This window comes from Callithrix jacchus, chromosome 18 (genome assembly GCF_049354715.1).
Source record: "Callithrix jacchus isolate 240 chromosome 18, calJac240_pri, whole genome shotgun sequence".
Taxonomy (NCBI): Eukaryota; Metazoa; Chordata; class Mammalia; order Primates; family Cebidae; genus Callithrix; species Callithrix jacchus.
The window spans coordinates 27,911,346-27,938,720 of NC_133519.1; the positions used below are offsets into that span (position 1 = coordinate 27,911,346).

The following is a 27,375-nucleotide window of genomic DNA, read 5'->3' on the forward strand; positions in this document are numbered from 1 at the left end:
CAGTGGAATATTGAAATCCCCCACTATTACTGCGTTGCTGTCTATCTCATTTCTTAGGTCTATTAGTAATTGTTTTATAAATTTGGAAGCTCCAGTATTAGGTGCATATATGTTTAGAATCATGGTATTTTGCTGTTGGGCAAGGCGTTTCACCATTATATAATGTCCCTCTTTGTCTCTTTTAACCACTGTGGCTTTAAAGGTTGTTTTGTCTGATATAAGAATAGCTACCCCTGCTCACTTTTGATGTCTATTTGCATGAAATGCCCTTTTCCACTCCTATACTTTAAGTTCATGTGAGTCCTTATGTGCTAGATGAGTCTCCTGACAGGAGCAGATTGTTGGTGAGTTCTTATCCATTCTGCAGTTCTGTGTCTTTTAAGCGGAGCATTTAGGCCATTTGCACTCACTGTTAGTGAAATATGAGGTGCTGTTGCACTCATCATGCTCTTTGTGGCCTGCATACTTTGGCAACACTTTTTGTTTTTGTTTTTCAACGTGTATTTTTGTTTTATAAGTCCTGTGTGCTTTATACTTTAAAGAAATTCTGTTTTGATGTGTTTCCAGGATTTGTTTCAAGATTTTAGAGTTTCTTTTAGTGATTCTTGTAATGGTGGGTTGGTATTGGCAAATTCTCTCATTTATTTGCCTGAAAACAACTGTATCTTCCTTCCTTGCTTAGTTTTACTGGATCTAAAATTCTTGGGTGATTATTGTTTTGTGCGAGGTTAGAGATAGAGCCCCAATCCCTTCTAGCTTGTAGGGTTTCTTCTGAGAAGTCTGCTGTTAATCTGATAGGTCTTCCTTTATAGGTTACCTGGTGCTTCTGTCTCACAGCTCTCAAGATTCTTTCTTCATCTTAACTTTGGATAACCTGACAACAATGTGCCTAGGCAAAGATCTTTTTGTGATAAATCTCCCAGGTGTTCTTCATAATTCTTGTACTTGCATGTCTAGGACTCTAGCAAGGCTGGGAAATTTTCATTGATTATTTCCCCAAATATATTTTCCAAGCTTTTAACTGTCTTCTTCCTCAGAACACTGATTATTCTTAGGTTTGTCCATTTAACATAGTCCCAAACTTCTTGGAGCCTTTGTTCATATTTTCTTAATCTTTTTTCTTTGTCTTTGGTGGATTGGGTTAGTTCAAAGATCTTGTGTTGGAGCTCTGAATTTCTTTATTCTACTTGTTCAATTCTATTGCTGAGACTTTCCAGAGCATTTCACATTTCTTTTTTTTTTTTCTTTTTTTTGAGACGGAGTTTTGCTCTTGTTATCCAGGCTGGAGTGCAATGGCACGATCTCAGCACGCCGCAACCTCCGCCTCCTGGGTTCAAGCAATTCTCCTGCCTCAGCCTCCTGAGTAGCTGGGATTATAGCATGCGCCACCATGTCCAGCTAATTTTTTGTATTTTTAGTAGAGACAGGGTTTCACCATGTTGACCAGGATGGTCTCAATCTCTTGACCTTATGATCCACCCGCCTCAGCCTCCCAAAGTGCTGGGATTACAGGCATGAGCCACCACACCCAGCCCAGCATTTCACATTTCTAAAAGTGTGTCCAAAGCTTCCTGAATTTCTTATTGTTTTTTCATTAATCTATTTCCTTGAATATTTCTCCCTTCACTTCTTGTATCACTTTTTGGATTTCCTTGCTTTGGACTTTGCCTTTCTCTGGTCCCTCCCTGATTAGCTTAATAACTAAGCTCCTGAATTCTTTTTTATGTAAATCAGGAATTTCTTCTTGGTTTGGATCCATTGCTGGTGAGCTAGTGAGATTTTTCGGCCATGTTAAAATGACTTGTTTTGTCATATTACCACGGTTAGTTTTCTGATTCCTTCTCATTTGGGTAGGCTCTGTCAGAGGGAAGGTCTAGAGCTGAAGGCTGTTGTTCAGATTTTTTTGTTCCATGAGGTGTGTTCTCTTGATGTAGTATTCTCCTCCTTTTCCTGTGGTTGTGGCTTCCTGTGAGCTGAACTGCAACGATTATTGTCTCTTTTCTGGGTCTAGCACCCAGCAAGTCTACCCAGCTCCAGGCTGGTACTAGGGATTTCTGCACAGAGCCCTGTGATGTAAACCGTCTATGGGTCTCTCAGCTGTGGATACCAGTGCCTGTTCAGGTGGAGGTGGAGGTGGCAGAGGTGGCAGAGGTGGCAGAGGTGGCAATGGACTCCATGAGGGTTCTTAGCTTTGGTGGTTTTATGCTCTATTTTTGTGCTGGTTGGCCTTCTGTCAGGAGGTGGCACTTTCCAGAGACCATCAGTTGTAATAGTGTGGAGAGGGACTGGCAGTGGGCAGGGCTCTAGAATTCCCAAGATTGTAAGTACTTTGTCTTCTGCTACCAGGGTAGGTAGGGAAGGACCATCAGGTGGGGGCAGGGCTAGGTGTGTCTGATCTCAGACTCTCCTTGGGCAGGTCTTGCTGTGGTTGCTGTGGGGGACGGGATTAGATTCCCAGGTCACTAGACTTGTGTACCTAGGAGGATTATTCCTGCCTCTGCTGAATCATGCAGGTTTTCATGGAGGTGGGGGAAAGCCAGCACTTATAGGTCTCACCCAGCTCCCACGCAAACCAAAGGGCTGGTCTCACTCCCACCACGCCCCTGGCAACAGCCTCAAGTCTGTTTCCAGGTGGAGGGTGGGCTTGAAAACTTGCTCCAAGCTTTTTACTTTCCAATTATGAAAGAAAAAAGCTTTAGTTCTTCCCCAGCCTGTGAAATCTGCAAGTAGGATTTGCACCCTCCCCAAGTTCTGGCCAGGAGCTTCTTGCCCACTCAAATTGGTACAAAGTTCAGCTACGGAAGTCCTTCTCCCTGAGGAGTTTACCCCCTGCTTCTCTGGCCTCCCTCCTGATGGATCTCTGTGGTATCAGACAGAATGGACTGCTTGGGGATTCCGCGAGTTCCCAGGGCCTCCCTGCTGCCTCCTCTACCCCTGTATTTTGCTTGATTCAGCTCTCTAACTTGACTCAGTTCCAGATAAAGGGGGGGATATCTCCCACAAACAGACCTTCAACTTCTCCAGCAGGGACTGTGTGTTCGGAAGAGGAAGGTCTCCCTTTCCTGTTTCAGCAGTTGGGGCACTCACAGTATTTGGGGTCTCTCCTGAGTCCTGCAGGAGCAGTCTGCTTCCTTCAGAGGGTCTGTGGGTCCTCTCAGGATTGCTGGTTTGTTCTTGCAGTTGATCTGAAGCTAAAATCTACAGTGCAAGCCTCCGCAGGCTGCTCTATCCAAAGCTGCAATATAGTACTGCCTCCCGTCTGCCATGATCCCCTCAAGTCCTCATTAATACCTTTAACTTGACCATATTGATGGAATGATGGAACCAGAAGCCAAATTCAACCAGTAGCTTGAAAAGAAATGGGACATCAAGAAGTAGAGATGAGAATTACAACGGACTCCAAAAAGTTTGTATGACAAGGGGAGAAGAGAGGTTTGTTGAAAACTACAAGATGTGGTTCAAGGGAAGCTTTTAACAGTGGAGAACCTAAGTAAGTTGACAGACTTAGAGAAGGAGAGGTAGAAGATACAGGATCGAAGGGGGATGAATGATATAAAAAGTCTTTTAAAAAGTAATAAGCAACAGGATTAAGAAAACAGGTGAAGAGACTGAACTTTAAAAGAGGAGAGTGACTTTAGAGACTGGAAAAAAGGGGTAGTGTAGCATTTAGAATGATTTTGCTTGCAAGCAACAGAAAATCCAACTAACCACATAAAGTTTTAAAGAATAAGAAAACTTCATTATTTTATATATCAAAAAGTCAAGGAGTGGGATGGTCACAGGTAGGGCTGGCTAATTTGGTGGCTTAACAATATCATCAAGGACTCAGTTTCTTTCCATGTTTCTGTACTAACACCCTCAACACATCAGCTACTCCCATCATGGCAAACAGACCACTGCAGTGGCTCCAGTCTACATTCAGAACAAAACAGGGATAAAGAGCTCTTCTATGGCTCCATTTTCTGAGAGAGAAAAACACTCCCAGCGTCCCTCAAGAGAGTTCCACTCAATGGTCGGAATTTTTTCACATCTAAACCAAGTGCTGACAAAGGAAACAAAGTAATCATAGTTTTGAGCTAGACTAATTATGATCAATCCACTGGGGCTAGGCAAGAACCCAGTCTCCCTGAAGAACATGGGTACCAGATATCTAAGCCAAATCAGGGTTCTGTTATCAAGGAAAAATGGGTGGGCACAACTATTGCGTAAGTGTCTGTCACATTTGAGGTAAATGTGGAAAAGTTTATATTCAAGGGTAGAAATTACACTTAATTTCCTTGATTTTTCTGCTGAGAGTGAAGAAATAGGGATTGAGTATGAGGATTGAAAAAAATATATGAAAGTCATTGAAGGAAATGAGAGAATGTGTTTACTAAAGACGAAAGATTGAGAGGCAGTGCTAAGGGACAAGCTGAGATGGGAGACCATGAAATTTTTAGCACACCAACACCAACCTATATGACTATATGATTATTTTTCCAGTATATTTCTCTCTCTTCATAAGTGCAGGAACAAAAGAGATAGGGAGTAATAGTACCACTGATTCTAGGTTGGGATTTTACTAGGTGGTATACCAGAATCATAAAAAATGAAAAGGAATCAAAGATGCTTGCAGAAGAGTGGTTCAGATCTCTGTATAACCCTTGGGATCTAGGTTGCATACAAAAAAAAGTAGTCAGAAAGGTGTTAATAAAATGTGAGGAAAATGGAGCGCTCAAGGACAGGAAGTGCATATGAGTTCAAAGTGCAATGGAAGAAAATTTCAAGGACCGGACATTGGGATCAGAGGGCAGAATCATGGAGTGCTCCCAAGCAAGGTTGGTTTATGAAGAAAGCAACAGAATACACTGGAGTCAACAATGTCTAGCAGTTTGGAGACTGGGATGCTGGACTGACTGCCTGAAAAATGTTAAAATATCCTAGGACTGTGTGGGAAATAAATGGGGACAATGACTGATAGATATCCCCAAATCATCAAGGAAGGATAGGAACTGTAATGGTTAATACAGAGTGTCAACTTGATTGGATGGAAGGATACAAAGTATTAATCCTGGGTTTGTCTGTGAGGGTGTGGCCAAAAGAGATTAACGTTTGAGTCAGTGGACTGGGGAAGGCAGTCCACTTAATCTTGTGGGCACAATCTAATCAGCTGCTAACGAATATAAAGCGGGCAGAAAAACGTGAAAAGGAGAGACAGGCGGAGCCTTCCAGTCTACATCTTTCTCTGTGCTGGACGCTTCCTGCCCTCGAACATCAGACTCCAGGTTATTCAATTTTGGCTCTCCTTGATTCAAACTGGCTCTCCGAGCTCCTCAGCTTGCATACAGCCTATTGTGGACCTTGTGATCATGTAAGTTAATACTTAATAATTAACTCCCATATATATAAGTTTATTACATATATATCTATATATCCTATTAGTTCTGTCCCTCTAAGAGAACCCTAATACAGGAACTAGCTAGGACATAGGCTGATGTCAGTGACCAGGAGGAAAGAACATGATATAAGTGAGGTGATAAGACCTAAAAGAAAAAAAAAACGCTTCCATGGGAAGGTTAATGAGTGCTGTTCTGGAGGTGGAGGTGGGAGTCCAGAAAACAGCAACTTTTTCTGGGGAGGAGGCTGCGTGGAATGTAGAATGAGTTGCCTCTATTGGTGGAGACTGCAGAGGAAGTTGGGTCTTCAAGAAGCTCTAGGTCTCAGTTAAGAAAAAGGAGTTGTGAAACACCATCTGTACTAAAAATACAAAACTTAGCCAGGCATGGTGGCGGGCGCCTGTAATCTCAGCTGCTCCAGAGGCAGAGGCAGGAGAATCGCTTGAAGCCAGGCTGCAGAGTGAGCCAAGATTGAGCCAATTCACTAGAGCCTGGGCATAAAGGTGAAACTCTGTCTCGAAAAAGAAAAAGGGATTGAAGAGTATCACTCTCTGGGAACATAGAGGAGTGTATGTTAACAATGGTAGGAGCGCTAAAGGTCACCAACACCCCTGAAGAATTCTCAGGTCTTTCGTAAGGGTAAATGACAGTCTGACTCAAACTCAGTATATGTTTCAATAAATATAAGAATTCTCCATTCACTGAAGGAGGATTTCAATGTGACTATGACCTCTACATCCTATAAAACATTAACAGTATCAATACCAATGCAAGGAAAGCTTTTGATGCCAGAATAAATAAAAATAAAGGTGTGAGTTTACATACGAGACAATGTGGCTCTCAGCAGGAATTTATAAGTTTCCTCTAAACTTGCTCCAGCTCACTCAGGTTCTTTGTCTCCTTTCATTTGCATTTCTAGTTTCTTTTCTCATTATCAAAACTATTTACTTGACAAACGATAGAACCACAGCTGAAGGTGGAGTACAATTAGCATATAAACAAGATTTTAGACATGCTGGAACAGAGATGGACTTCAGAGCCTTATACTCTCTGGAGACTTGACCCCAAAATAAGAGAGATTGTGCTTGGGCAATCCCCAGCCAGCCCCCAAAATGCCCCTGCCTTGCCTTGGGTGATCTAGGGTGCATCGTCATTAAACTTGGCTGCAAGTTGCCACCAGGTGTTTCATTTGTCTTTAATATTCGGAATAAAGACTTAGTAGCAAGTACATAGTCCTTGAAAGAAATGTGGTAGAGTGGGAAAAAATGAAGATATTAAGAGTCAGATAAGACTGGTTCCGAATGCCGGTTGCCACACCAAACTTTATTTCCCTTGGCAAGTTATTTCAATTCTGAATAATAATAGCAGAAGTCACCATGTAAGTCAGTCAGTAATGGGCCAAGTATTTTATGCATAATCAGAACATCCTCAACACTACTAACCAGCATCCTGGGGTCAGTCTTCCCCAATAAAATAGCCTGAGCCCCTACATAACATACTACACCAGAGAAGTCTAATATTTTCTCCAGTATTTCTAAGATGGGCTCAAATGTTCTCCAAATTCCTGCTGTCAGCTCATCGCTTACCCCCCCTCCCTCTTCCTCCTGAGATGTCCTCTCTCCTCTCCTCTTTCATTCAAGGTTAAACATGGCCCGTTCTCCTTAGGCCTCCACATGATACCAATACAAAGCTTTTCCTGAAGGTTTGGTGATAATGGAAGCAGTTACAGAAAAGGAACCAGGCTGAAGTTTAATATCACAGTCTCACCAACCCCCCTCTTCTAGAGCCCAGGCCTAAGGCTGCCATGTACCTGGGATCTCAGCCTCCCACTGCAAGCTTTCTCTCATCCTCTCTTTCTCTCAGCTCCAGGGCTAGAGAACAGAAACTTTCTGTCACTTTGTTGTGCAGAGCACTTTGAGATCCCCTTAGTCTTACTTCATGCCCCTGGGCTTTGCCTTCAATAACCACAGACTGGCCCTCAAATGTGAATTTTCCAGGCTAAATGATATAAAGCTTTGAAATGGCAATTTTTCTTGCACTTCTGTTCAGAAACCCCTCACGTATCAATAGTTCTGATAAGTGGAAAGGAAGTGAATAGAAAAGTAATTCTCACCCTGTCCCTAGCAAAGGAGTCATAAAGTTCTGGGATTCCATTCTCCTCTTATAAAGATATCACTTTAAACCTATGAGGAAGTTTAAAGAATGGAAATAATTTTCCCAGTGTCACAAAGCTAGTAGGTAATATGAGAAATCAGTGTGTGGACTGCTGCTCCCTCTTAGAAGTCTGCTGCCATGTAAAAAGTACAATCACCTTGAGACCACCATGATGTACGGAAGCCCAGTTAGCCATGCGGAGAAAAAAGGCCTTGTAGAGAGCATCTAGGAACCAGACATATGAATGAAGCCTTCTTGGATCTCCCAGCCCATGTTAAGCACCAGATAAATGCAGATTAATGAATGACCCCAGCCAGTGTCATGAAACAGATCTGGCCAAACCCTATCCAAATTGCTAACTATTCCTGTTTATAAACCCAAAAGATTAGAGAAACAATAGATTAAGGAGTATTTGATTTGAGAAACAGTCTCATTTATTAATTTATTCATGTACAACACATTCATTAAGCATCTACTATATGCCAGGCACTGCCCTAGGACCAGTGGACTCTACCACAGAAAGGGTAAACATGGCTTTTTCTCAAGGAACTTCAATTCTAATGCTAGAAAGATAGACAATACATAAAGAAACAAATCAATAAAGTATAAAACGTGGGGGGTAATGGTAAAAATTATGAAGAAAAATTGTGTGATTCAGGGACACAGGTGGGGGCAAGGAAGGACATTAGTCAGGAGGCAGTGTCTATTTTTAAAGTCCTCTCTACAAAAGTGACTTTTGAACATCTTTTAATGAATTGAGAGCATGAACTACATGAAGAAATGGAGGAAGAACATTTTAGGGAGAAGAAAAAAACACAAGTAAAAGCCCTGAGGAAGAAATAGGCGTGGTTACTCAAGGAAGAGCAAGAAAAGCAGTGTAGCTGGAGCAATAAGAGAAAGGGGTAAGATTGGAGAGACTCACAGGGGTCACACGCTGGAGGGTCCACATGCGTCAGTGGGGAGTGTGGATTTCATTTCAGTGTGTTGTCAGAAGGCACTGGAGGTCTTTGAGCCATCTATCCTGACTGCTGTGTGAAGCACAGACAACAGAGGGGAAAGCAGGCAAGCAGAGAACTGGGAGGTTATTGTAACTGTCCAGATGAGCAATGACAGTGGCCAGAACCTTGGTGGTAAGAAGCGACAAGATGCAGGATATAGTCTGAACATATAGTATGTCAATTTCACATAAAATTGTTATTCAGAGTGAATCCTCAGCTCTGAGGTTTGGAAGCATTTCCATTTTTTTTAACTGATGATTGAAAGAGCTGAGCTGAGCATACCATCAATGCCCTAGGAGGAAATGTTTGGCTTTCCAAGCCTGCCTACTGAGTCAGAGAGGCCCAAATCACCAGGACAACACTCGGGTCAGAAGAGCAATAGATTTTATTGGCTCCAAAGGGAAAGCCCCATGTAAGCATGTGTCAAAATGGCCCTTGATTCTCCTCCTTGGTGAGAGATCAGCTAACTTTTTAGTCAGTCATACAACCATCTATTGTGGTTGTCCTCTGACACCTTAGAGATCTTAGTTGTTTGGCACATTCCTTGGCGAACAATAGAATTAAACCTTTTGTAGCCTGACAAATATTCCTCCATATGCAGAGCTGACTTCTGGGGAAAAGAAGAACCCATTTGCATATGGCATTTGGAATCTTCTGAAAGGAAGTAACCTAGACTCCCACACCTTTCTACCCAAGAGTTAAAATTACAGAAGCATGACCATGTTTTGTCGTCAGGAGAAGGTTCTAAAGGCTCCAAAGACAAGAAGGGTGAAGGGATGCCATGCTGGGGACTCAGACTCATTTCTGGAGCCTGAGGCTTATGGGTTTGAATCAACTCTGGGAGAGTGTGTGGCTGAGGCAGGAAAAGGCTCACAGTGCAGCCATCTGAACCCATGGTAGTCTTTTGGGAACAATGTTTGAGAGTGAGAGTGTGAACTTAGAGAGCTATACCCTTGCCGCCTAAGTGTGGGTCCAACGGTACTGACAATAGCCTAGAACTCTGAAGATGCCATGGGATTGGCAAATAGTTTTCAACAGGGATACCATGTGGCAGCAAGAAAGATAAGCTTCATTGGATCAGACCCTGCTCTGTCATCTACTGTGTTTGAGCCAAAAGTCTGGCTCCCTTTGGACGGAGTGACCCCTTGGTGTTCAAGAAAAAAGAGCATCTGATGAGATCCTGGACGTCCTACATATGAGGATAGAAGTGCACCCTGGTGATTAACTGAAGAAATAAAAAGCACCACTACTTGGTAATGGCCGTATATATAGTATGAATATGGTACACCATACAGATGATAAGTAATACATACACCTGAAACGTATGGAAAGGACATGCTGCCATACACTCATGAAAATTTGACAAAAGCTATTTTGGTGGTGGGACAATGGGTGTTTTTATTTATCTTTTTAATTATAATTTCAAATATTCTAAAAATTTTCTACATTTACTTTTTCCAAAAAAAGTAAATCAAATATAAAAGGAGAGAATATTTAGCCCTCATCCTGCCAGACAAATGCCCTTACAGGTGACCCTGAGAACTTATCACCAATGGTAACTTCCACATCCTTTTATGGCTCATGTGATGGGCATAGGTTGGTGAGTGCAAGGCCGGTGAGTGGCCAGAACCTGGGCTCCCCTCAGCAGGAATCCTGACCAGTCTATCTTCCCCAGCCCAGAACAGGATGAGTAGCAGGACCCTCCTGGCCTCCTGTTACTGATCAGGCTCCCTCCCTCTACTGTTCTGGGGATGCTAATGAGGTGACCACTCATGGGTGTCAGGAAGGGATTTCCCACACAGGCTCCTCCGTTCCACACGTGTGCTTTGCAGAGAGTTTCACTTCAGGTGCCAGGTGGCACGCCCACACAAGTGACAAACAGACCCTCACCCAAATGATTTGCATGCCCCACCCTATCCTCCTGGGGTCACTTCATTGTCACTAACATTTATAGATGGCACTCACCTGGCCAGAGCTCTGTGCTGAAGGCTGAGGGGCACACAAAGATGAAAGCCCTGACTGTCGTCAACAAACCTTCAATCTTGATGGGACCTGGGGAACACAGAGGAAAGAGTCACTGACACAAAGTAGAGCATGCTGAGTGCTAAAATAGGGAAAACCTCCTGATTGACTTCCTCCCATGCCAACCAGAATTACTCCTACCCATTTTCAGGTTCTGCCTTCCAAACTGCTCCAGTGAGTGCCCTCATATCCATTTCCACCGCCTCTGTGATGGTTCAGTCCTCACCCAGCTTTGACCAAGGCTCTTACACTGGCTCTGACCACCATTCTTCCTTCATGCATTTGATTACCAGAAGGCAATCCTTCATTGCTGTGTTAGTCAGCATTCCTCAGGGAATCAGAACCAATAGGGTGTATAGGGGTGTGTGTGTGTGTTTGTGTGTGTGTGTGTGTGTGTGTGTGTGTGTGTCCTGTACTTAAAAACAGTGAATAGCCACCCCATTACCTTCAGAAGGAAGTTTTAACTCCTTAGCACAACACACAATGCCTTTCCCAGTGTAACCATAAACTATCTTTCCCAACTGAACTCTGTCTTTAAATTTTTTCTTCCCACATTTCAGCCCCAAGAAGGCCCCTATAGCCGTCCCCCTCTCCACTTTGCTCCCCCAAGCACATACACACACAAAATACTCTAGCAAGACCAGATTTATCAACATTCCTCAAGTTCAACCTAGCCTGGAATATCATTTTCTTTAATTTCTGCTTTTTTTTTTTTTTTTGAGATGGAGTCTCACTCTGTTGCCCAGGCTGTAGTGCAGTGGTGCAATCTCAGCTCATTCTAACCTCTGCCTCCTGGGTTCAAGCAATTCTTCTTCCTCGTCCTTCCGAGCAACTAGAATTACAGGCACATGCCACCATATTCAGCTAATTTTTGAATTTTTAGTAGAAATGGAATTTCACCATGTTGACAAGGTGGTCTTAAACTCCTGATGAGGCGATCCACCCTCCTCAACCTCCCAAAGTGCTGGGATTACAGGCTGAACCACCACGCCCACCCTAAATTTTGCTTTTCAAAATTCTATTCACTCTTCAGGGTACAATTTAAATGTTTTCTTTTCCACGGAGCCTTCTTCAGACTCTAGCTGGGAATTGGCCCCACCTCAGACCACAACAACATTTGGCTTACACTGTCTTAAACGCATCATTATGTTATGCTTTGCCATAGTCAACTTAACCTTGAGCTTCCAGAAAACAAATACCACATGTCATATTCCTTCACGTCCTCTACAACACAGGGCATTGCACAGAGCAGACACTTCTGCTACTCGTTGAATCAGGAAGCAAGTTGTTCTTATCTTGTTTTCAATACAAAAAATATTTAAGAAGCCCCATGACTCGGCATGGGCCACAGATGCCAGATGATTGAGAGGTACTAATCGATCCAAGGATTAATATAAATCTTCATAATTTAATTTTGTTCAGTATATTTACTTGTATTGGTGTCTCCCTCCCCAACACTTCCTCTCTCTCTGTACACACACACACACACACACACACACACACACACACACACACATCTCCTATATATCCCATTGGTTCTGTTTCCCTGGAGAATCCTAATATGGCAATGAACTCTCAATGGGCCAGAAAACTAAGCCACTCCTGCCAGTGTAGAGGGCCTGGCCCCAAGAGAAGTTGCATGTCAATATAGTACAGTTGTTCACATAGGAACATGTTTTCCCTAACTCTGACATTTCTCCCACGTGGAGGGACATCCATTCATGTGACATTCCTGGCCCTTCCCACCTTCACCTGATTGGTGAGTTAGAGGGAGGCACCAGACAGAGTCACCCAGCCCCTTCCGCTGTTTCTTCTTGTTCCCTTCTGCCTTTTTTTTTTTTTGAGATGGAGTTTCACTCTTGTTACCCAGGCTGGAGTGCAATGGCGCGATCTCGGCTCACCGCAACCTCCGCCCCCTGGGTTCAGGCAATTCTCCTGCCTCAGGCTCCAGAGTAGCTGGGATTACAGGCACGCGCCACCATGCTGAGCTAATTTTTTGTAATTTTAGTAGAGACGGGGTTTCATGATGTTGACCAGGATGGTCTCGATCTCTTGACCTCGTGATCCACCCGCCTCGGCCTCCCAAAGTGCTGGGATTACAGGCTTGAGCCACCGCGCCCAGCCTCCCTTCTGCCTTCTTATGCTCAAAGTTTTACCTGGAAAAGTGCCCCCTCCCGGGACAGGGTAGACAGGTCTGCCCAATCCTGTGCTCAGAGAGCAGAGCCATTTGTTTGTCACTGTAAGCGGCTTCTTCCCACTTAGCCTCTAGCAGTAATAAAATAATATTTTTATCTCCCTTTTTACTGTTTTGCCTCCTGTTCAGAACCCCAGGCAGGGAGGAGGCCCCCAGGCAATGCATGTTTCTTGACTTCACAGCTTCTGAAGTGTGCCTACCTAATGAACAGCCCAAACTGGGCCCTTGGACAACCCCCAAGAATGCTGGAGTGATGGAGCTGAAGTGTCCTCAAAGGTGTCAAGCCCAGCCCTACTTGGTACTGAGGAGGATTATTCCACTTGCTTCTACCACATGGGAGGTCATGAGGCTCAAATAAAAATATATATGTGCAAATTTCTGTAAAGTCCATTCGGATTGAAATGCAAGACAGAATTACTATTGTGGCTGCTGTAATCCTGTTGATGTGGTATCCCAGATGCCCACCCTGACAAACTCCACCCAAATTGTTCCGGGAGTCCTCAGAGCTGACCTGAATGTGCCCTCCACCATTTCGATCAGCGATGATGTGGCTCCCAAAAAGCACTTCCCATAATACCCTCGTCACCCACAGGCACTGGTTATCTATGGCACCATATGGAGGAGAATGACCCCCTCCACATGTGCAGTTAGGAAGTTTTCAGTACTACCGAAGCAGAGATGCTCCTGCTCAACATCTTGGGAGTTTACACTCGCAGCTAGTCTTCTCTCGCTAGGGCATGGAGCCAGCACTGGGACAGATGTGTCTGACAGACACTGGGCTCACACCGTCACTCCTCCCCTCATAAGTCTAAGGCCCTGTTACGTGGCTGAGATCGTGGTGCTTGGTTTCTGCCCCCATAGGATGAAGATTCTTCCAGTAGATTCCTGAGTCCCTGTCTATCTCATGGGACCAATTTGACAGAGATGCCCAGACATGTCTGAATTCCAGTGGTGGATACAGCACACCCTACATTATAAATAGTGATTGGCATGAGCAGGCCTCAAATCCCCCTAAGGCAGTTACATTCATGCCCTCAATAAAGACCGTTTTCTCAATCTTACACCTGGTTCCTGGCCAAACCACTTCCAAACCTGACTTTGGGCTTCCCTCTCTCCTCCATATCCTCCCTCTCCTTCCTTCCCTCCTCTACTTATCCAAGATGAGGAGGTGGGATTAGAGGGGTGAGATATGGAGAAAGGCACAGGCATGACTTGGCCTGAGGGTATTTTTCCTCCATTGCTCAAGCAGATAATATATGTTGCAGTTTGCCAGTCCTCAGAAAAAGTTGGGAGCTTTTTGGTTTTATTTCATACTTGTGTGCACTCACCTCTTTTGGGGAGAAGGAAAATATTCCAGCAGCACAGAGCAGTCCCACCCCTACGGAAAGTCCTTCAGCCTCAACTCACAAGCCCTTGGAATTTCTGTAGGTGGGGCCAGGAGACAGGTGAGTCTGCGAAAGGGAAGGTTCACCTACCTGCTGCTGCCCACTTAAGCTCTCTGCCAGAAAGCAACTCTGCTTCCTAAATAGAAGCAGCAATTCCACCTCTACCTTCCAGCTTCCATTTGATGGAAAATTATCTCCACAAAAATCTCACCCTGTCAGCTTGAGCCAGCTGGTTTCCTTCTCTCCAGGCCATTCTCTAGAGAGAGGGGTAAAGGAAGAGGACCGAGGAGGAGAGGGGTATTTAGAACAAGAAAAGGGTGAAGAAGGGTTTTGTTTTCTTCACGAACTGAGCTCATAGAGCCTAGGAATTCCTGTTTACAAGCTAGGAGGATTGAGGCCACAGCCAACCAAGGGATGCTATGCATTTGGCACTGATCATCACTCATCTGGACCATAAGAGGCCTGTGATGCCTCAGCCTCACCCCTGCTGCCGGAACATATGTGGCAAATGCTGTAACTGCAAATTCCTAAGGAACAGGGCTTTGGAACAAACAAGGCCCTTACTCTGGATGTCTGGATGGGAGTTCAAACCAGGAGACTCATCTGGGAGGACACGGTCCAAGGCTGATCTGGAAGGAGCCCAAGAAAACTCAAGGGGAACATGGGACTAAAATCCTGTGTTGGGGCAAAGTCTGTTATACTTTCTCCCTTCCCAGCTGTCTTCCTCACTTTGACAGAAACAAAATGCCACGTACTATGAATGAATATTAGTCAACAAACTTGGTTGTACAAGAAACATCCTACAGCTTTATTTACTTTCGTTTTAATGTGCCTCACTGAGTCCCGTTCCCTCCAGTCTGGTGGGAAATCCAGTCCAGTCATTACTGCAGCCCCCACCCATCCACTAGGGTTATGCAGAGACTGGGGATGCTTAGGACAAATTTTTGGCAGGCCCCCTCCTGCCTTATAACTGCATTGTGCCTTCCTGATGATCTCTTGGAATTTGACCTCTCCACAACTTTCATGTAAACTTAAAGAGGAACTGTGACCCCCAATTCCCCCTGGGCCTATGGCCCTGCCCCCTTCTGATATCTCGCCACCTGGGCAAAGACATTGTCAGGGAGAAAAGTAGAAGTCCCTACTCCTTTTGGGACTCTCTGATCATTAAGAAAAGGAGTTTTCCCCTGTCTCCTCTCTTACCTCTTTCCCCTTAAAATTCCCAACCTTTCTCCCTCCTCCCTCCAAAATACTTAGCACAGACTCTGCAATGAATTTAGGGCAGTGACTCCAAACCAGAAGCTGGCAGGACAAATAATCCTGCAGATGTGATTTATTTGACTAACACAGTATTTTAATAATTTTAAATAAATTGCCACATAGGGAGAGAATACCTAACATATGAATTTCTGGCTTTTCTTGAAAAATAAAAAAATATAAAAAACTAGGTCCTTCTGATGAGGTCTGAGTTTTCCAATCATTCAGCGAATATTTATTGAGCACCTATTATTTTCCAGGTGACAATCTTCTAGGCCCTGGAGTTATCATGGTGAACAAGACAGATGAGATTCCAGTTTTCATGGAGCTTACATTCCATTTTATGTTGAAGGGATAGAAGCAGGGGTGGGTGGGTGGGTGGGTGTGTGTGTGTGTGTGTGTGTGTGTGTGTGTGTGTGTGTCCTCTTGAAGGAGAATCAGAACTAGATGGATAAGCAAAATTTAGATCATATTTGGGAGACTGGAATTGGATCTCTAAATGAAAGGCAAAATCCCTCTTTCAAAAACTTCCTTTGCTGAGTTATCTCAAAGCCATGACAATTAAGTTCCTAAAAACATTTCCCAGAGTGACAGTGTGTCCCCTCTTCTTTTAGTTGCATTGCTTTTCCTGCAGGCTCCACAGGAAGGAAGTTTCTCATGCAGCCAGGCTTGCTTAGAGAACCTGAAAGATCTTCCCTGATACAATTGCTGAGGGTGAGATTCAAGAGATGGAGGGAGAGCTGAGCTCAAGTAAAGCCCTGAAAAGGCCTGACCCAGAAAGGGGAGGGGCAGGATGACTTCCCAAAACCCCCGCTACAGTCTGTTAATTCGTTCAACGATGCTCTTCTAGGTGCTGGGGATGCATCAGCAATGCTTGCTTTCATGGAGCTCATGTTCTCCAAGGTGATAACAGATAATAAATAATTAAGCATAATAAATCAACCAGATAGTATGGCAGAAGAAGATAAATGCTTTAGAAGGAAAATGTAGAACAAAATAAGAGAGATCAGCAGTATTGGCAGGAGAACCAGTCACGCTTTTAACAGGGAGATCAGACAGTTGAGTAAACACTGAAAGAGGTCAGGGAGATGAACCATCTAGACAGAGGTGGTTTGCCAGTGTGAAGACCCTGAGGTGTTCTGAGAACAGCAAAGAGTGTGTCTGGGGCTGTGAGAGGGAACACAGGATACAGCAGGGGTAGTTGGAGTGGAGAAGTAACAGTGTCCAAGTCAGATAGGGTCTTGTAAGCCTTTGCTCCAGTTTGTAATCCACCACCTAGAAGAGAAATTGCCATAGGCTCCATTTTCATTTCTGCATCCCTAACACCTGGCATATTACCTGCCCCCAATAAATACTTCTTAAGTGGATCATTCCAGGCGAAATGCACTCATGATGTGCTAGTGCATGCATCAGTGCTGAGTCATCACTGCCAATCAACAGGGGATGCCATTTCCCCTCCCCCACAATTCCATGTCCCCCACCAACCCTGCAAGCGTCCCTGATGCAATACAACACTTAGTACTGTCACAGCTCGTGTCCTCACCCACTCTGAAGGGGGTCACCCCAGGTCTCCAGAAAACTTTTAGAAAATGGCTGAGAATGCAGGTCATGTGACCAAAGAACAACAGATCAGACAGTTAACTTATCTTCAGGCCCTGCACTTCCACCTTTTATGGCTCTACATCAGCCTCCCCTTTCCTCCCTTCCTCTCCCAGAGACCATTCAAAGAGCACTAAAGATTTCCCCAGGAAGGAATTCCTGTGCAGAGTCAAAGCATGGACCAGGCATGCTAATAAGCAAGGGAGATGAGTTGGACTTATCCTGTTTTTACTTGAGATGGCACAAGTCAGCATACCAAATTTGTCCTAGGGCCTAGCCCTGTCAAACAACAACTGAAAGAAGAAAGGAATGATCATGGCCCACCCCACTTCTACTTTACCCTGCGACCTGACAAGACCTTGCTTCTTGCCCCACAAAACTCAGGGCTCTACATTCCTAGGAGAGACCAGGGGTCAGATCAGGTCATCATATTCTTACAGGACGTTTCCTCCCAGAAAAAAATTAAACTGGCATATTTGGGACCCAGGGATGTTACACCTGGAAATTAGATATGACAAAACTAGGCACCTTTTAATAAAGTTTTAAAATGCTCTTCAACTTTTCAGGCCCCACCCACTTTTTTATTTGACTCTCAGAGCTGCATTAATCTCTTCTCTCCCCATCCGATCTAAAAGCACTCTTGCATTCTCTCTCAGTCTCTGCTTCCTGGGGCAGGTACCACCTCAGAAGACTAAGAAGGCAGGCCCCTGCCAGCCCTGCAAAGACTCGGCTGCTTGTGCAGACAAGGGAGAATGATGGGAATGAATATAAAGGTGCTCTAGAAAGGTAAAAACTTTAGACAAATGTTTCTCCGAGGTCAGTGCAGGTCACTATGCTCTTTAAAATATACATCTGTTTGGCTCAAACCCCTATATTATGTCTGAGGGAAAAAATCTAATGCCTCCCTTGAGATTTCTGCAAATTTCAAGGGAGCTTATATTCTATTCTCACCTCTGGCCCCAATTTCATGCCCTTGCTGAATTCTTATTCTCTTCTCTCCATAATTCTGCACCTTCTTCACCCAACCCTATCCTTTCACCTAAAAGCAATCATTTTTACAAGCATTGCACGTTAGCAGAATTTTTATTGATGGTTTGTAGGTCATGAGGGATGGGTTACATTTTCTCACCTCACAGCAAACAACCTAACATCTGATACTAGATGTCCCATTTCTTGAACATTCTCCAGGGATTTCTCACTGGCCATGCCTCAATGTGCAACACCACAGCTCCTCTCTCCCTCTCTCCCCTGAGAATTCTTCCCACTTCTGGCTGACAGCACGGTAGTTCTCTCCCCTGCTTTGCATATCTGAAGCCCATCTAGGTGTGCAATGAAACCAAAATCCTCTAACTCCTTTAGAAGCATCAGCTTTCAAAGACAGCTGCTTTCAATGTTGATTCTTTTTCTTCATTTCACCAATATAATTATGACTTTAATTCTAATTCATTAGAAAGCGGAGCAAGACTCTCATTTCATTTATAAGCCCACTCTCTGATTTGTAGCATTCTCTCCCCTACTATCCTTTAGGCACTGAGCCTCCAATTACATTCATGGCTAATAAAATGAACTTTCTACCTCAATCTACCTACCCAAACAGCATCAGCACACTGCATCTTGTAGGTAATCCAGGACATCACTATGTTATAACTGCTGCAAATGCCTCTGCCACCGAATGGTCTTAATCTGGGGTCATGGAAAGCATAAGAAAGCTAGGTACTACTGCAGGATGTCTGTGACTCTCCTAAAACTGTAGGCATTTAAGTGCATTTTTCTGAGGACAAGGTTTATAACTTTAATAAGATATTTACAAGCATCTTTAACCTAATAAGAAATTAATAGGCATCGCCAACCCCCTCTCTGCCCTAAAAAGGTTTTATCCAATATCCATAGCCAGTGAGCAGGACCACGTAAAGCTCCACATCAACATTACAGCTTAAAGTGGAAACATAGCCTTAAACCAGGTCACTATTTAATTGGCAGTCTGGGAGAAAGAAGAAATCATTATGAAAAGATCTAAATTTTCAGAAATATCTGCTATGGAAGTTGTGAAAAACCAACAGGAGTTAAAAGCAGAGAAAATAAAAATATTTTTAAAAATTTAAGACAGAGCTTTTTGAAAATGTAATTCAATAAGCTAACACCTTTTCTCAGACATCGACAGAGTAATTCTTAAATGCAAACACTTACTCCTATATTTCACATTCTGAAGAGTCTGGTTTTATAACTGAAAAATATTAACCATAAAAACAAAGATGAACCAGATACAAAGAGTTATTGTATTCATTGGAGATGGGCTTAGCTCATATAAGACAATCGACACAAAGGTAAGGATAGATGGAAGCCTAGAGCCAATTAAAACTAAATGGGAAGGAGATTTAAGTCTGATAACTTAAGATAAGGCCTGGCAATTATCCTGTCATCTAACCAAACACACAACTGGTACTATTCTGGGTGACTTGATGTATTTTTAATTATCAAGCGTTTGACTCTAGTTTTAAAAAATTGACTATTAAAAAATATTAAGCTCTTTTTCCAATGAATCGGCGTTGGGGAGAACTATCTTTCTCTGTCCACATGGTTCCTATACACAGAGACACAGTGGTGCCGTGCCATTAAAACTGTATCATAAATTACAGAGAAAGAACCTCATCATCTCCTGACCTGTGTTTACCTAATATTAATTCTCAGTTGAATGTGGAAATGGTTCATTTTGCCTCATTTACACTGTTAATAGTCTTACAGCAGATTACAAGAAAATAGATGAGAAAGAAGACCCTTAAAATATGGTAAGTAGCTTAAAAGTCTTAACCAAACTTGCCCAATGGGAGACGGCACTACCTTTATGTTCTGCGTAAGAGGGTCCCTGCCCCAGACCTCTATGTTAGAGGCTCTCTCATTTCTCACATTATACATATACACTTATTGAAGAGGATATGAACACCTCCATCACTTGGGGTCTGGTGCTCGGCTCTAATGCAGAACAACCCACAACCCCAAACATTCACTCTTGTTTCTAGTACTCTTTGGGTCTCAGGGAAATATTTCTCATCTCTTTCCCACATCCTTGAAGCAGAAGGCAGCTGCATCTGAATGCCATGGAGGTTTGTGGAGTTTGTCCTGCGGTGAACCATGGGGACAGTTTGAGCAGCAGAAGCACTTAGCTATAAGAGAAAAGACAGATTAACTTGTCAAATTCTTCCTTTCAGTTTAATTGCAATACTTCTTGCATGCCAAATCACTGTTTCCTAATAGCGCCAGATGTCTATTTTCTTCCTTCACTTTATATTCTAATTTGAGATTCCAGAATATTCACGAATTAACACCATATTTACAACAGATGCAGGTAGCAGCTGAGGCATATTTTGCAATATTAAACAAATCATATTGCCCTTTCATTTGTATGTCGAAGTGATATATTTGAAACCAATATTTTTATTGTCAACTAAACAGATTTTTGAATACCAAAACTATAAGTGGTTTTATTTATTTATTTTTTGAGACGGAGTCTCACTCTTGTTGCCTAGGCTGGAGTGCAATGGCACGATCATGGCTCACCACAACCTCTGGCTCCCAGGTTCAAGTGATTCTCCTGCCTCAGCCTCCCAAGTAGCTGGGATTACAGGCACGCGCCACCATACCTGGCTAATTTTTTGTATTTTTAGTAAAGATGGGGTTTCTCCATGTTGGTCAGGCTGGTCTTAAACTCCCGACCTCAGGTGATCTACCAGCCTCAGCCTCCCAAAGTGCTGGAATTACAGGCGTGAGCCACCATGTCTGTTAAATTGTTTTATTTTTATAAAAATACTTAAAATATATAATTAAATTCTTTAAAATTAAGTTAAAATCCAGCTTTATACAAAATTTTTATTTAAAGTATTTTCATTCAATACTTCTGCTTCCGGGAAGATGGAATAGACATACTTAGACATATCCATTTCTCCCATTAAGTACAACTAAAAACCTTGGAAATTATATATGAAATGAAGATAAGAAGATACTGAAAAGTATGTGAAGTAAGCAGACTGGCTAAAGACTCCAAAGCCCAAGGGCTAACAGAGTGGTGAGTTTTCTGGAATTTTTTTTTTTTTTTTTTTTTTTTTTTTTGCCTCATCGATCTCAGATTTGGAGCTAAACAAAACAGTAACCCAGAAACATCAAAGTCACAGACCAAAAAACCCTCCACAGAAAGAGAAGCCTAGTAAGACAGGAAAATTTTACACAATAACCACTCCTCTATCAACAAATATTACAGAAAATAAATTAACAAACAAAAACCTGTGGCCCATTCCTACCCATGACAGCAAAGTCCAAGTAGAAGCCATTTCTCTACCCTTGAGAGACTGTAATGAGGTGTCCAACACACCTTCTGGAGTGATGTCAGAGAAGGTCACATAGGGAGCTAAGACTTTCAATCCCACTGGCCAGTAACAACCTGCCAACCCACTTCAGACCATGGTGTCCATGGAGACCACACTGGAAGCCTGAACTTCTACCCTGTCATCTGACAGGTATTGAGAGGCTCCTTTCCTCTCCTCTGGGGTTGTGCTAGTGGAGGCCAAATAAAGAGTCCAAGTTTTCATGACTATCCAGCAGTAAAAAAGCACATTCAGTGTAGAGTCAATAGAGATGACATGGGGAGCCAGAACTTCAATCCTCACTTCACAGTAATGAGAAACAGCCCCCTCAGGTGTCAGTTGTCAACAGGGGACAAAGTAAAAAACATGGTCTTTACCTTCACTTTGCAATAATAAAGAGGTGACCCCCACCCTTGTCCCCTGCCACGGTTGTGCCAAAAAAGGCCAACAAAACCAGAAAGTTTAAATGAAATAAAGAGTCTCAGACCATGATATGAAAATGTTCAGGTTTCATGCTCGCTTCAGCAGCACATGTACTAAAATTAGAACGATACAGAGAAGACTAACATGACCTCTGTGCAAGGAAAATGTTCAGGTTTCTATTGAAAAATCATTCCTCATACCAACAGCCAAGAATATCTCAAACTGACTAAAGAAAGACAATCAATAAATGTCAATACTGAGGTGAAACAGATATTTGAATGGTCCTACAAAGACTTTAGAGCAGCTAGCCAAACTGAAAATGAAGAAGTTAAATTATCCTTCTTTGCAGATGATAAGATCTTATATTTGGAAAAACTTAGACTCCACAAGAAAACTATTAGAACTGATAAACAAATTCAGTTTACAAAACCAGAATATGAAATTGACATACAACAATCAGTAGCATTTCTGTATGCCAACAGTGAACAACGTGAAAAATAAATTTTAAAAGTAACACCATGGGGGAAGATCCAACACAGCTGATTAGGAGCAGCTCAGGATTGCATCTCCCAGTGAACGCGCAGAGGGTGAGTGGATGCCACATTTCCAGATGAATTTTTATTGCCCACAGACCAGGAGATTCCCAGGAGGAGGAGCCCCACAGGTCAGCAGCGCAGCTGTTTTGCTGGCGTGCCAGCGCTTCGGTTCTCCATACAAAATACTCCAGTCTGGGTGCCCTTTTAGCTGGTGATTGGAGCTCTGGGAAGGCAGAGTCACCCATTCATCTGATTAAAAAGGGGACTGAAACAGGGAGCCAGGCCAGGAGATTCCTGGGCATAAAAGCGCCAGTAATCTCAGCACAGCTGTTTCAGCTGGCGCAGGCACAGGCGCAGTGGGTCGCCGCATGAGTAATCACACAGATCCCGGTGCCTTTTCAACAGACTACTGGAACACCTGGGAAAGAGTCAACCGTTCAACTAAAAAAAAAAGGCTCTGAGGCAGGGAGCCAGGTGATCAGGCTCGGCTGGTCCCACCCCCACAAAAAAACAGCAATTGGAAATGCTCTGGGTTGACAACTTCACAGCAAGCACAGACGAATCCAGAAAGGTCCAGCTCTGTGGGGGAGAAGCATCCGCCATTACCGAGGCACTCCACCACTACAGAGGTAGTCCGCCATTGCTGAGGCAGCCCGCTGTTGCCAAGGCAACCTGCCATTACAGAGAGAGTTTGACATTACAGAGGTGGGCCAACATTGCCGAGGCAGTTCTAACCACATGCATACAAACAGGACTGCAGGGAGTTTCACACAGCAGCGGGGCAGAGCCCACAGCAGCTCAGCAAAGCCTCTGCAGGCAGACAGTGACTAGCCTGCCCACTTGCTGGGTAGGGCAGCCCTGAAAAAAAGGTAGCAGCACAGTGGAAACCCATAAATAAAGCCCTAACTCCCGGGACAGAGCACCTGGGGAAAAAACAGTGTTTATGAGTTCTGCTGCAGCAGACTTAAATGTACCTGCCCAGCAGTTCTGAATGAACAGCAGAGCTCACGGCTCAGCACTTGAGCTCCTATAAAGGACAGACTGTCTCCTCAAGCAGCTCCCTGACCCCCGCATATCCAAATAGTCACCTCATAAAGGAGAACTCAGACTGACACTTGGCAGGTATCATTCTAGGACAAAGATAGCAGAAGAAGAAACTTGTAGCAGTCCTTACTGTTCTGCAGCTGCTGCAGGTGATCCCAAGGCAAGCAGGGCCTGGAGTGGACTTCAGCAGTCCTACAGCAAGGGGCCAGACTGTTAGAAGGAAAACTAAGAAACAGAAATAACTTCATCATCAACAAATTGGATGTCCACTCAGAGACCCAATCTGAAAGTCAGCAACTACAAAGACGACAGGTGGATAAATCCACAAAGATGGGAAGAAACCAGCACAAAAAGGATGAAAACACCCAAAACCAGAACACCTCTCCTCCTACAAGAAATCACAACCCCTCACCAGCAAGGGAACAAGGCTGGATGGAGAATGAGTGTGACGAATTGACAGAAACAGGCTTCAGAAAGTGGGTAATAAGAAACTTCTGTGAGCTAAAAGAACATGTTCTAACCCAATGCAAAGAAACTAAGAACCTTGAAAAAAGATTTGACGAAATACTAATGTGAATAGACAACTTAGATAGGAAAATAAGTGAATTGATGGAGGTGAAAAACACAGCACGAGAACTTCGCGTTTCAATAGCCGAATTGACCAAGCAGAAGAAAGGATATCAGAGGTCGAATATCAACTTGATGAAATAAAATGAGAAGGCAAGATTAGAGAAAAAAGAGTGACAAGGAATGAACAAAGTCTCCAAGAAATATGGGACTATGTGAAAGACCTAATCTACATTTGATAGGTGTACCTGATTGTGACGAATAGATTGAATCCAAGCTGGAAAATACCTTTCAGGATATTATCGAGGAAAACTTCCCCAACCTAGCAAGGCAGGCCAATATTCAAGTCCAGGAAATACAGAGAACACCACAGAGATATTCTGCAAGAAGAGCAACCCCTAGGCACATAATCATCAGATTCACCAGGGTTGAAATGAAGGAGAAAATGCTAAGAGCAGCCAGAGAGAAAGGTCAGGCTACCCACAAAGGGAAGACCATCAGACTCACAGCAGATCTCTCAGCAGAAACCCTCCAAGCCAGAAGACAGTGGGGGCCAATATTCAATATCCTTAAAGAAAAGAACTTCCAACCCAGAATTTCATATCCAGCCAAACTAAGCTTTATAAGTGAAGGAAAAATAAAATCCTTTGTGAACAACAAGTACTCAGAGATTTCATCACCACCAGGCCTGCTTTACAAGAGCTCCTGAAAGAAGCACTACACACAGAAAGGAGGAACCAGTACCAGCCACTCCAAAAACATACCAAATGGTAAAGAGCATCAACACAATGAAGAATCTGCATCAACCAACGGGGAAAAATAGCCAGCTAGCATCAAAATGGCAGTATCAAATTCACACATAACAATATTAACCCTAAATGTAAATGGACTAAATGCCCCAATCAAAAGACACAGACTGGCAAATAGGATAAAAAAAACAAAACCCATCAGTGTGCTGTATCCAGGAAACCCATCTCACATGCAAGGATGTACAAAGGCTCAAAATAAAGGGATGGAGGAAGATTTACCAAGCAAATGGAGAGCAAAAAAAAGTAGGAGTTGCAATTCTCATCTCTAACAAAATAGACTTTGAAGCAACAGAGATCAAAACAGTCAAAGAAGGACATTACATAATGGTAAAAGGATCGATACAACAAGAAGAGCTAACAATCCTAAATATATATGCACCCAATACAGGAGCACCCAGATACATAAGTCAAGTTCTTAATGACTTATAAAGAAACTTAGACTCCCACACAATAATAGTGGGAGACTTTAACACCCCGTTGTCAATATTAGACAGTTCAACCAGACAGAAAATTAACAAGGATATCCAGGGCTTGAACTCAGACCTGGAACAAGCAAACCTAATAGACATTTACACAACTCTCACCCCAAATCCACAGAATACATTCTTCTCAGAACCACATCACACCTACTCTAAAATCGACCACATAATTGGAAGTAAATCACTCCTCAGCAAATGCAAAAGAACTGAAATCATAACAAACAGTCTCTCAGACCACAGTGCAATCAAGTTAGAACTCAGAATTCAGAAACTAACTCAGAACCGCACAGCTTCATGTAAACTGAACAATGGGCTCTTGAATGTTGACTGGATAAACAATGAAATGAAGGCAGAAATAAAGATGTTCTTCGAAACCAATGAGAATGAAGACACAACATACCAGAATCTCTGGGACACATTTAAAGCAGTCTCTAGAGGAAAATATATAGCAATAAACGCCCACATGAGAAGCAAGGAGAGATGTAAAATTGACACCCTATCATCAAAATTGAAAGAGCTAGAGGAGCAAGATCAAAAAAACTCACAACCTAGCAGAACACAAAAAATAACTAAGATCAGAGCAGAACTAAAGGAGATAGAGACATGAAAAAACCCTTCAAAAAAATCAATAAATCCAGGAGCTCATTTTTTTAAAAGATCAATAAAATAGACAGACAGCTAGCCAGACTGATAAAAAAGAAAAGAGCAAATAACCAAATAGATGCAATAAAAAACAATAAAGGGGATATCACCAGAGATTCCACAGAAATTCCAACCATCATCAGAGATTACAAACAACTCTATGCACATAAACTTGAAACCTGGAAGAAATGGATAAATTCCTGGACACTTGCATCCTCCCATGCCTGAACCAGAAAGAAGTCAAAACCCAGAATAGACCAATAAGAAAGTCTGAAGTTGAGGCAGCAATAAAGAGCCTACTACCCAAAAAAAGCCCAGGTGCAGATGGGTTCACAACCGAATTCTACCAGACATACAAAGAAGAGCTGTACCATTCCTTCCGAAACTATTCCAAATAATCCAAAAAGAGGTAATCCTTCCCAAATCATTTTATGAGACCAACATCATCCTGATACCAAAACCCGGCAGAGACTCAACAAGAAAAGAAAATATCCATGATGAACATAGATGCAAAAATCTTCAATAAAATACTGGCAAGTTGATTACAACAGCATATCAAAAAGCTTATCCACCATGATCAAGTAGGATTCATCCCGGGGATGCAAGGCTGGTACAACATACGCAAGTCTATAAACGTAATTCACCACATAAACAGAACCAAAGACAAAAACCATATGATTATCTCAATTGATGCAGAGAAGGCATCTGACAAAATTCAACAGCCCTTTATGCTAAAAACCCTCAATAAACTAGGTTTTGATGGAACATATCTCAAAATAATAAAGCTATTTACGACAAACCAACAGCCAATATCATACTGAATGGGCAAAAACCAAAAGCATTCCCTTTGAAATCTGGCACTAGACAAGGATGCCCTCTCTCACCACTCCTATTTAATATAGTACTGGAAGTTCTAGCCAGAGCAATCAGGCAAGAAAAAGAAATAAAGGGTATTCAAATAGGAAAGGAGGAAGTCAAATTATCTCTCTTTGCAGAGGACATGATTGTATATCTAGAAGACCCCATTGTCTCAGCCCAAAATCTCCTGAAACTGATAAGCAACTTCAGCAGTCTCAGGATACAAAATCAATGTGCAAAAATCACAAGCATTCCTATACCCCAATAACAGACTTAAAGAGAGCCAAATCAAAAATGAACTGCCATTCACAATTGCTACAAAGATAATAAAATACCTAGGAATACAACAAACAAGGAATGCAAAGGACCTCTTCAAGGAGAACTACAAACCACTGCTCAACGAAATAAGAGAGGACACAAACAGATGGAGAAACATTCCATGTTCATGGTTAGGAAAAATCAGTATCATGAAAATGGCCATACTGCCCAAAGTAATTTACAGATTCAACACTATCCCCATCAAGCTACCAATGACCTTCTTCACAAAACTGGAAAAAAACACCTTAAACTTCATATGGAACCAAAAGAGAGCCCACATACCCAAGTTAATTCTAAGCAAAAAGAACACAGTGGGAGGCATCACACTACCAGACTTCAAACTATACTACAAGGCTACAGTAT

At 42.9% G+C, this 27,375-nt stretch overlaps 1 long non-coding RNA gene and 1 other non-coding gene across 4 annotated transcripts in view; one reads left to right on the forward strand and one right to left on the reverse strand.

Moving 5' to 3' along the window:
- Positions 1-27,375, reverse strand: part of LOC144580253 (uncharacterized) — a 138,890-nt gene that overhangs the window by 82,285 nt on the left and 29,230 nt on the right. For all 3 annotated transcript variants that reach the window (XR_013529499.1, XR_013529498.1, XR_013529500.1), the window contains exon 3: positions 10,493-10,579. This is a non-coding gene — a long non-coding RNA (uncharacterized LOC144580253). The remainder of the gene's footprint in view (positions 1-10,492; positions 10,580-27,375) is intronic.
- LOC118149331 (U6 spliceosomal RNA) lies at positions 21,849-21,956 on the forward strand. Its single transcript, XR_004736717.1, has one exon. It is a non-coding gene; the product is annotated as a U6 spliceosomal RNA (small nuclear RNA).